This window comes from Amblyomma maculatum, chromosome 8 (assembly GCF_055883805.1).
Source record: "Amblyomma maculatum isolate TAMU_Amacu chromosome 8, ASM5588380v1, whole genome shotgun sequence".
Taxonomy (NCBI): Eukaryota; Metazoa; Arthropoda; class Arachnida; order Ixodida; family Ixodidae; genus Amblyomma; species Amblyomma maculatum.
Window position 1 is genome coordinate 31,144,485 of NC_139351.1, and position 8,910 is coordinate 31,153,394.

The 8,910-nt window shown below is 46.2% G+C and overlaps 1 non-coding gene across 1 annotated transcript; it reads right to left on the reverse strand.

Annotated features, from left to right (window-relative positions):
- Positions 1 to 7,433: 7,433 nt before the first annotated feature.
- On the reverse strand, positions 7,434 to 7,597 carry LOC146180848 (U1 spliceosomal RNA). Its single transcript, XR_014700453.1, has one exon. It is a non-coding gene; the product is annotated as a U1 spliceosomal RNA (small nuclear RNA).
- Positions 7,598 to 8,910: the final 1,313 nt, after the last annotated feature.

The following is an 8,910-nucleotide window of genomic DNA, read 5'->3' on the forward strand; positions in this document are numbered from 1 at the left end:
GCCTGAGGAAATTGGACAGTAACAGATGGGCAGCTAAAGTATTTAAATACCTGTACCTAAAAAGCGTTGACTCACAATGGAGGAAAAGAACTAGGAAACTAACTAGTAAGTATGCTAGTAACAAGGACGGAGAAATAAAGAGCATTAAGCAACAGGTGAAAAACACAGAAGGTAAAAATTGGATAAATTCGATGGAAAAGAAACCGAGTGTGGAATTATACCGAAAGTGGAAAATGCAGATCAGGAAGGAAAATTTCTTTGATAACTCAAGAGGCAGTGCCCTACTTTTTGAAGCTAGATCAGGGTGCCTTAGAACACGCAGCTTCAAAAATAAATTTAACAATGGAGATGATGCATGTGCTGTATGTGGAAACTCCAGTGAAACAATTGACCATATTATACTCGAATGCAATGGTATCCATCCGGAAGTTGATGCAGGCGCAATCACTGTTCCTGAAGCTCTGGGGTTTAGAGATAACAGTAGCCGGGTGAATAAACCGGCGGTGGAAACTAGCAAAAACGGCTGGAAGATTGGTGGCTTAAAAGCAGAGAAGTGACATAATGTTAGTAATGTAGGAACAAAATTTAATAAATAGAATGATGGTTTAGTTAACCATTCTAAATCAATAATTAGGATATATGGAGAAAAATGAGCATGATAGCTACTGCTACCACCCCGTTTCAAAGGGGACGCTCCTATATTCCATCCATCCATCCATTCCATCCATCCGGCAGCACACATGATAAATGGTCTTATGCAAAGCTATATAAAATTACCTCTTCGATACTAGTTATATATTTTGTTAGCAGTAGTTATACAAGGTCACATGTCAGATTCCGTTAACTGAGCCTTTCATTGCTTTGTCGACAATAAAAATAAAGCTATTAATTGGAGCTGATTGATGTTCTTCGGAGAAGTTGGGCGCCTCGTGCTAGTTAGGCGCCACGTTTAACTTGCAATTGGCATATGCCCTTTTTGAGAACACAATTCCGATTGAACCTTACCTCTCGTATCATGGTGGGCTGCATGTAATGCAGCATATTTCGTGACCACCTTTTATATATTTTTCAAAGTAACCAATTCCCATGCATCAGCTAATGCTGTTATGAGCTTACATTCGCTGTTCATATGCTCTGAAAAACCACAATGAACAATCAGTTGCAACCCCCCAACATAGCCTCTTGGAAAAGCGCAACTGAAATATAGTTAGCAACTGTTGAGTGTCGTAGCAGGGACGGCGCTAATTTCTAGTTATAGTGATGATGCCTTTTGTTTTTGACATTTCAGGCAAATTTGTGTGCTTCTTGTTCACTAGCTTTCGTGCGACAGGGTGCATGATCCCTTACAACTGCCGTGAAATGTGTTTAGCATGGTCTTATAAAAGGACAAGTAAATGCATGGGACGTCCCACGGAGATCCTTCTTTGGAGGTTCGAACATAGCCCAGAAGGGAGCTAGCGGGGACGTCTGGCAGATTACCCTGTTAGGATGTGGGAGGTAGGGATTTAAACGGAACATCCCTGGGAGTTGGTGTGTTGTCTGGGATATAAAGCCCGGCTTTAGCCGAGACGTGAACGTGCCTGCGTGGCCTAGGGATAACTTGAATGCAAGGGTTTTGGCAAGCTGAGCTCCTGCCAAACGCAATGTCCGGAAGCCCTATGTCCAGTTAGTGCTCGGCCATGTCGGCTGCCAGCTCCCCCCCCCCCCCCCCGAATGCTACTTCCTCGCTCTTCGGACAGGCACGGCGAAATGGTGAGCGAACATCAAGCTTCTCCTGCTAAGCCCCCTTTGCAAGTCCCGGGCTGCTCCGCGCAAGACAGAGGCGCATTCAAGTTCAAGATAACTTTATTGCCGTCGATGTACCTGGCCCTTCGCTCCCTCAAGAAGATTCTAGGGGCCTCCAAGGTAGAGGGAGCCCCACAGGGGGACGTCTTTCGCAAAGCGTCCCGTGCCAAACGGATTATATAGGGTCTTGAGTATTTGGGGGCCGGGATTTAAAAAATGGCTGTGGCTAAAGGTACGTTGGACGGACCCGATCAATGGTCATAAAGGTACGTCCGACGGACCCTGTGCGTTTTTCTTCGGGATACGTCGGACGGATCTGGGAAATATTTTTTAAAGGTGCGGCGGACGGTCCCAGTCGGTAGGGTTCAAGTTTAACGTCCGATAGATCCTATGCATTTTTTTCCGGGATACGCTAGGTAGATGGATGGGGATGGGCCTTTTGGATTTGGGACATACGTCGGAAAAGCCGGATGTGTAGATTTTAGTGGTTACTTGCATAGAGTGGTTACTTGCATACCTCGTATCAACTTCGATTTGGCTACATTTGGCTATCGCTACCAAGTAACCATAGAGTTAATACAAAGCCTTAATATAAAGCCTTTGTATTAACTCTATGGTTACTTGGTAGCGATAGCCAAATGTAGCCAATCGAAGTTGATACGAGGTATGCGAGGTCCAAGTAGTCCAAGCACGGTGGATCCAAGCATACATGAAATGTGAAATTGCAAAGAACAGTACAGTGGCAAGAATAGTGCCTAGAATGGGTGATGGATTTACGTGAGTTGGACAGCGACAGGGTGGCAAGCGCGACCAGAGCGCAAGCGCATGTAATCGCGGTGTTGACGGCCAGCCCGCGGCCCGCACGCCCGCTCATTTGGTCCTCGTTATCATGTGGATGATCGTCTACGACGTTGGTTATGTAGTTTTGATTCCTCAGTTTCCTCACTTCAATCTGCGATGAGATGCGTCACGTAAAGGTCTATTCACACTTGCTAGTCGCAAGTGTGAACGGGCCTTAACGCGTTGCTTTCTGCTCGTATTGAAGTTTATATGTGCTTTGCTGTGCTGCAAGTTCCCCGTTCACACTTAGCAGCGGTCGCGCGACCGTTTTGGTCGAAAAGCGACAGTCGCAAATGGTCGCATCGGTCGAAAAGCGACTGCCGCGGGCCGATCGAGCACTGCTCGAATTTTCAGTCACGCGACTACTAGTCGCAAACCATTTCACCAATCAGCGAGGTCCCGGAGTGCTCGATCGAGCACCTTCTCAATGCAATTAAAGCGGCGCTAAAAAATCTGGGTACCGCCGATATGTGTCTCTAGCCTAAGCATCATCCCTGTTTCTTGCGCGAATGGAGGTTTAGGCGCCGGTTTGTGTTTTCCGTTAGATGTTATGATGTCCGTGCTACGTCGTAACGAAAGTGCTGTGTGAGACTACGAGAGTGCCGTGATGAGGTGATGCGTGCGCCAATGTCCGGACGGACATCAGCGTGCCCATTTATGATCGCCGATGTTCCGAGTGCATGCTAGTATTTATTAGGTGCAGTCGTAAGTCCAAAAACGTGGCGTAATGAGATTCACACGCGCTGTGCAACAGTCGACGACAATAAGTCACCAACAATTTGTTATCAGACTGCACTAGAGCTCAAAACTCTGAAAATGTGGTGTTTCTACAAAGTACACGCCTGTTGTTTTACATTAGTGCGTTTTGAAGGTTCGAAAAAAAAATTAAATAGCAATACTTTAACCTGGCCTTGCACAAAGTTGTTGGGAATGCACATGATACAGTTTTTGCATGTTGGAGTAGACAGAAAAATGAGTGCCCAGCCCACACTTCAAGGCCCGTTCACACTTAGCAGCGGTCGCGCGACCGTTTTGGTCAAAAAGCGACAGTCGCAAATGGTCGCATCGGTCGAAAAGCGACTGCCGCGGGCCGATCTGGCACTGCTCGAATTTTCAGTCGCGCGACTACTACTTTCAGTCGCACGACCTCTTGCAAAACTTTACGATGTTTCAGTTGATGTGGTATTTGTATGTTTGAATGGCTGAATCAAAAGTAATCTTGCAAGTTCCGGCGACCTATTCCTTTATTGATGACCGAGGTTAATATATGTGTTCGTATAGATTTCTTCGATTTCGCTGACTGCCATGAATAATATTATAGAAGTGCGCAGTTATACGGCGCTTGGATAGTGCGTTGATATATATTCGTACCCATTTGTTATTCCGTAGTACGAACGGTGTTTGTACTGAGGCTGAGATAAGAATTAAGGCATTCCAACTCCAAACTGCTGCGAGTGGTCACGACATTAAATGTGGAATATAAGAGACCGGGATTTTTTTTTTGTCTCGGGTACTGAAGTAACAGTTATCAAGTAGTAGATTTGGAATTTCACTCCCTTTCATTTCGGAGCTACACAAACTGTACCTCGTTACAAACAGTTAAACTGGTAGTTTTTCTCGCAAACGTAAGCCGATCCAAACGAAGAACAGGTCCTTGGAAAACTGAAATCATATATAGCATTTGGCTCGCAATTTGAGCTCAGAACCATTATAGACACAACCAGAACCAAAAACGAGTATGGCGTGGCAAACAAATTTGTAATTCCTCTGTAGGTGGGGTCTCTCTCGCGAGCCGTCGTGCAGACGCGCGCATGCACTCTTGAATTTTCCCGCCCGAGGAAGAAGGCAAAAGCGCAAGCGGCGCGGGTTGGCTGAGGAGTTCTGCGACGAGTCGTGTCGCAAAAATCGGTTAGCGAGCGACTCCCTCATACGTGTCCGCCTTTCCGTGACATCGTTTCGTACTAAAACCCCTCTATCCTTCCAAAGTACCGCCATTATTAGATCTTGCCGCCTCCGCGCTCCCCCTCAAAATTTCCTCCTCGCCACCTCTGTCTCCCCAGCCTCCTCCGCTCACCCATTCGCCGATGCGTGTCACGTGGAATCGCGTGTTGCGCTTTTGTGTATTTTTTCTTCCCGGCGCGCGCCGGCTGCCATTTTCGGACCAGCACGGCGAAGCAGCTGCACGATAGAGGGGCTTTAGCTGCACGTGGGCGCTTTAGCTGCACGTGGGGCTTTATCCGCACGCGCAAGCTTCATCGTGATGCCGTGTTGCTGTGCCTTCGGTTGCCGGAACCGACAAGGCGAAGGCAAAAGGCTTTTTTGTTTGCCATCTGGCCCGCGCAACGCGAAAAGAAGAAGAGTTTGGATGAACAGGATCGGGCGGGCTGACTTCAAAGAAGTTGCAAAAAACGCACGGCTTTGTGAAGTAAGTGCTACGGTTCATTGCCTTTTTTTAACCTTGCCGACTTCTGTCTTTTTAGGAAAGTGCATTTGTGTCAGTTGTGCGCGGTTTAAGCGTGTGTAAGCTGGCCTTTTTTTTAACACGAGCTGTGCATAAAAACGAATTTATCCAGGCCATGATTTCAACTCCGCTAGAAATTAGCACATCTCGACACTTTTGCAGGGCCTTGAATACAACCGGCTAGCTTCCTTCCGCGTACGCTCGCACGTATTCATTTAGTTTGCGGTATTAATTTTTTAACCTACCGAAGTAACTTGGCTATGAGGAAGGTCGTAATGTATAGCAGCGGGTAACTTAATTTAGGGCAAATGGGGTGCTTCACGGGCATTTCAATCCCACAGTACACTGGTATCTTGCATTCTGCTTCCATCTTGGCTACTGCCAGACGCGACCTTGAATTGAAGGGATGACAAGCAGCTACTTGCAAATTTTGTGTGTGTTAGCAGACAAAGGCTGTAAAGTACCATAGGCAGCTGGAAATTGATAGCGTTGCTTTAATCTAAAGCTTCTACATGATTCCTTTCATTTTGTTGTTTTTCTTAGAAAGAGTATTACTTTAGAATGGGACCAATTAAGCAAACGGGAGCCGTATTGCGCAATATGTTGCCTTGAATTTGGGGTGAAGTCCTTCCCTCACTGTGATAGCCTAATTGCCACAGTAAATGTAGCGTTTTATTATGGTGTGCTAGCGGATTGCCTATGGAAGCGCACGCACAGCAGTTATAAAGTCTTTTCTCGGTGCAGTATTCAATCGTATTGTTTTCTGCTTTCTTAGGACCATTTCACTGCAGACCAATTTGAACCTCTAATCCTGAAAAACAGCGGCATTAAAAAGCTGAAGCCAGATGCAGTACCGAGCCTGTTTGTACATAGGAAGCCAACAAAATTAAGGAAGCCACCAGCCCACCGTATGTTATTTTTTTTATGCATCACAGGCTACTTTTGTCACAACTACTTTTGTCACAACAAACTACTTTTGTCTCAGCTTGAAGAATCTGTTTGCAACAGTGTCACAACAGTCAACTGTTTTCCTGCGTGCCACACAGTAGACAGAAAGCTGCTTCGAGTGTTTTTGAAAACTAGGGTTCATATTCTCCTCCGTAAAGAAAACGAGCGAGCGGCTCAAAGTGCAAATCCCAAATGTGGTAGTCGCAGCATCGGAAAACAGGTAGCTACTACAAACGTAAAATAACTTGCACATGGAAGACCTCATTTTACTTATCTCGGATGTAGATTTTCTTAACAAGGCTGGCCTACATGCGGCCGTGATGTGCATTGTCATGCAAATGGTACTTTGTTTTTGTAAATGTAAAAATGTAAATTTCTTTATAGGAAAAAAAAAAAAGAGCATCACTGTATGATGCTCTGGCATCATACAGTGATACACCCCGCAGGAGGTTTTTAAGGAAATTAAACTGAACTGAACAGCACATGAACACATTTGCATTTCGCCTCCATCGAAACGCAGCCGCCATGATCGGGTTCGAACATGTATAATGGAAAAAAGTGATCTCCAATACCACGTGCACTTGCTTGTGTTTACCACGTTTGCATAACATTGCCAAGATATAACATTAATGTATTTGTTGCAATACACTTAACAATACTTCCTTTTGGTTCGGGTTTCATTGCTTGTGGAAGCCTGACAGTTCCGTGGATGACGTGTACCTGTACTGTGAACTTTCTTTGTGTGTGAGACTGATAAGAATATTTATTAAAGCTATTTGAGAACTGTTTGGTTGTAGAGCCCTCTTATTGCTTTGCCTTAAAGTTGTTTCTAGCCTTGTATTCCTTCATGCATTCCTTTTGTGTTGTATGATGTTATGTGACACATTTTAGTTATACAAATAAATAAAGTATTATTTTAAATGCAGTGCACTGCTGTCCACATGTCCAATTTTCCCTCTGACAGTTGGCTTAGCACTTTAAAGAAAGCGTCACTTGTGCTAATGGGGGAATAGTTTTTTTTTCGGAATCTATGCCCAGTATTGCCAGTTCAGGTTAGACGAATAAAATCTCGCTTCAAAAATTCCGCGCGGCTCGATCATTGCTTTCCGCGTTTTTCCTTCGTAGCGCGCCAGCCGTCGTCTGCTACGGCAGGTCCGTCATAGTCGGCGCCACCGTCGAGGCAGCGCGCGGCCTCGCCGAGTGGGAGAGTGGAACGGAGGAGGAGATGAATGGTTGGCGCTACTTTCCTTGGAGGGGCTTTATTTCGTACGACCGCGAATCGGCAGTGAAAATCACTTTTCACACGAGCTTACAGGCACATTGTGATACGGTCAGATCAACGTATTTATTCTAACCATAGAGAAAGAGATTGATCGTTCTGACTTTTCATTTCATAATGAGGGGGATAGCGCGAACGCAGTCCCCCACTACCAAAAATTGCATGCCCCATCTGCCCCAGTTTGGGGTAGTGGCAGGGGTCAGCACGAGCGCAGTGCAATGCCCGCGCCTCTCCCTGGGGGCACCGCCTCGCTGATCACGGTAACCCCGGCACCAGGTAAGTATGCTGAGAGATCGTTTCGCCGCCCTTAGCCATCGCATGCGGCCAGCTTAGAGACGCCAGTTGTGGGATGCTGCACCTCAGAACAAAAATGACTAGCCGCAAATCTACAATAACAATTTGCAAACATGTTCTATAAGTACTCACCATAAATCAGATTGTTATTCAAAATATTTTCAAGTCCCTAGAATTAATTGGCAAGGTCTAAAAATTGGTCAGTGAGAGTACTAATCAGTCCCGAGATGCTTCCTCTTCACGCCACTGGAGGCGCCACCGCTGCTCATGCCGGCGTAGTCTGCTTCCGGACGAGCCGCACCACATCGCAAACGTACGTACAGCCACGCATACAGCTGGTTCGTTTGCGAAACATATTTTGCATTTATCGAAGTCAGGCAGAGACAGTAACCTAGCAGAAGCAGCAGAGAAGGCACACGCGGTGCAAACACGTCTGTAACAAGTATCTGATGGCCGGAATAACCTGAGCTGCCGACACAGACGTCGCCCAGAAATTAGTCGAGGCTTGGACTCGAGCACAGCCGCTGCTGCTGGAGACCGGCCATGGTTGAGGACGACATGATTGGCAAAGCTATGATGGGTCTAATAAAAACAATAAAAACGCTATTATAAGGCAATGAAAGAAAAAAAAAAAAAAACATGCGTCGGCCGGGAATCAAACCCGGGCCACCCGCGTGGCAGGCGAGTATTCTACCACTGAACCACCGACGCTTTTTTTTTTCTTTATTTCCTGACCGAGGACGTACAGAAAAAGACACATGTGACATCAATAACATGACAAAATAAAAGATCAAGCTGTTATGAGACCTGCTGACTCGGATCAAGGTGAAGCCATGCCGAGCTCTAAATGATTGCTGTGCTGCGCTCCGCTCTTTTTCAGCGGCGAGAGGAAGATGGACGAGGGACGGGGGTCGACTGTGGTATGGTGGCTAGATTGGCTAGATCTCTAGCCCAAGCATCGCGTCATTCGTGTTTGTTGGAGGTGTAGTTTGTGCTTACCGTGAGAAGCTGGGATGTACGGATTACGTCCTACTAGAGTGCTGTGTGAGACTACGAAGAGTACTGTGATGAGTGCGCCGATGTCCGGACGGACATCAGTGGGTCCGTTTATGATCGGCGATGGTGCACGTGCATGTCAGTGTTTATTAGGTGCAGTGGTAATTTATTTACACGCGCTGTGCAACAATCAGACGAAAATAAGTCATCGACAATTTTTAGCCTGCACTACAGAGCTCAAAACTCGGAAAACGGGAATGCACATGATGCAGTTTTCGCATGTTGGAGTGGACCGAAAAATAAGTGC